The sequence below is a fragment of the Urtica dioica genome, unplaced genomic scaffold (genome assembly GCF_054948205.1).
Source record: "Urtica dioica subsp. dioica isolate 48M unplaced genomic scaffold, U.dioica_male_clone48M_v1_H2 Urtica_dioica_male_H2_contig_15, whole genome shotgun sequence".
Lineage (NCBI taxonomy): Eukaryota > Viridiplantae > Streptophyta > Magnoliopsida > Rosales > Urticaceae > Urtica > Urtica dioica.
The window spans coordinates 222501-225000 of NW_028297217.1; positions in this window are offsets into that span (position 1 = coordinate 222501).

Consider the following 2500-nt stretch of genomic DNA (forward strand, 5'->3'; position numbering starts at 1 on the left):
ACCGGGCTGACCCGACAAGTCGCGACCGACCGCCGGTGACCCCCCGCCGGCGGCGGAGCTCCGGCGACCGCCCGCCGGAAAATTTTCCGGCGACCAAAAATTTTCCGTGGATGAAAATTTGTTGGAATATGAATGTTCTCCCTAAAAGGTTAAGAACCAAGGCGGAGGCAAGTCTAGTGAGGTAAAATAATGGGTTGAAGGCTCGTGAGAAAACGTTAGAGCCGCCGATGCATGCTCGAGCGACGGGAGAGAAATGCTCGAGCGACGGGAGTGAAATACTCGAGCATGATCGAGCACGGGCCGAGGCATGCTCGAGCGACGGGAGAGAAATGCTCGAGCATGATCGAGCACGGCCGAGGAATGCTCGAGCGACGGGAGAGAAATGCTCGAGCATCGAGCATGGCCGAGGCATGCTCGAGCGACGGGAGAGAAATGCTCGAGCATGCTCGAGCATGGCCGAGGAATGCTCGGGTGACGGGAGGAATGCTCGAGCATGATAGAGGATGGCCGAGGCATGCTCCATCGCTGGCCGAGGCATGCTCGAGCGATGGCCGAGGCATGCTCGAGCGACGGGAAAGAAATGCTCGAGCATGCTCGAGCATGGCCGAGGAATGCTCGAGCGACGGGAGTTATGCTCGAGCATGCTAGAGGATGGCCGAGGCATGCTCGAGCGATGGCCGATGCACGCTCGATCGTTGGCATGATCGAGCGATGACCGAGTCATGCTCGAGCGACGGGAGGGAAATGCTCGAGGCACGGTCGAGCACGGGCCGAGGCATGCTCGAGCGACGGGAGAGAAATGCTCGAGCGACGGGAGTGAAATACTCGAGCATGATCGAGCACGGGCCGAGGCATGCTCGAGCGACGGGAGAGAAATGCTCGAGCATGATCGAGCACGGCCGAGGAATGCTCGAGCGACGGGAGAGAAATGCTCGAGCATCGAGCATGGCCGAGGCATGCTCGAGCGACGGGAGAGAAATGCTCGAGCATGCTCGAGCATGGCCGAGGAATGCTCGGGTGACGGGAGGAATGCTCGAGCATGATAGAGGATGGCCGAGGCATGCTCCATCGCTGGCCGAGGCATGCTCGAGCGATGGCCGAGGCATGCTCGAGCGACGGGAAAGAAATGCTCGAGCATGCTCGAGCATGGCCGAGGAATGCTCGAGCGACGGGAGTTATGCTCGAGCATGCTAGAGGATGGCCGAGGCATGCTCGAGCGATGGCCGATGCACGCTCGATCGTTGGCATGATCGAGCGATGACCGAGTCATGCTCGAGCGACGGGAGGGAAATGCTCGAGGCACGGTCGAGCGATGGCCGAGACATGGCCGACCGAGAAATGCTGGGGCGCGCTCGAGCAATGGCCGAGGCGACGGGCGAGAAATGCTCGAGGCACGCTCGAGCGATGGCCGAGAAATGCTCGAGAGATGGCCGAGAAATGCTCGAGAGATGGCCGAGAAATTCTCGAGGCACGCTCGATCAATGGCCGAGTCAGAGCTTGAGGGACGGGAGAGAAATGCTCGAGTCATGCTCGAGCGGCGGCAGTGGGGCGAATGGCGAAAGTGGGTTAGGGCATCAGAATACTTCACAGAGGTTAATAAAATTTCCCAGAAAATATTTTTGTACCCCTCCTCAGCCATTTTAATGTTTACTGGTGTCAGATGGCCAAATGTTCGTTTGTATCTTTAGGGGGGGGTGGTTCCTTGGGTGGGCTGGGGACTGGGCCATGGCGGGCCCGGCTGGCCCATTTCATCGAGTCATTCCTCGACCGCGGCGGGGATGTGTGGGCTTGGGACACACGGCGACGCGGGTTTTGACGGGAAGGGGCGGCGCCGCCATGGGCCGCCGTGCTCCGGCGGTGGTGCGACGGAATTTTTTGACGGATTTGACGGAAAATGGCGGGGATTTGTAGGCTAATGGAAACACGGCGTTGTGTTTCTCCGGCAGAGGGTGGAGGAGAGGGTGGCGCCACCGTGCGCTGCCTTGCTCCGGCGGAATTGTGAGGATGAGTATGGCTGGTGGCTTTTCTCCGGCGAGGATGTGTGGCCCACTGGACTCGCGGAGAAGTGGTATGGTGGAGGAGGGCGGCGTTGATGTGTGGGCCCTGGACACACTGAGAAGTGGGACGGTGGAGGAGGGCGGCGAGGATGTGTGGGCGCCACTGGACACACGGAGCCATTGAATGGTGGCCTCCGCCGCCGATGATTTGTGGGCCTTTGCACACATGGACTCGTTGGGCGGCGGAGGAGGGCGGCGAGGATGCGTGGCGGCCAACACGCGGAGCTTTTTAAAAAAAAATGATTTTCAATAATTTATTTTGAAAAAAAAAAAATGTTTTTATTAAAAATTCTTCTTAAGAAAAAAAATTATATTTTGGTTTTAATTAATAATAAAATGTTTTTAATTAATAATAAAATGTTTTTATTAAAAATTCTTCTTAAGAAAAAAAAATTATATCTTGGTTTTAATTAATAAAATAAAGGAAATGTTCAAAATTATGT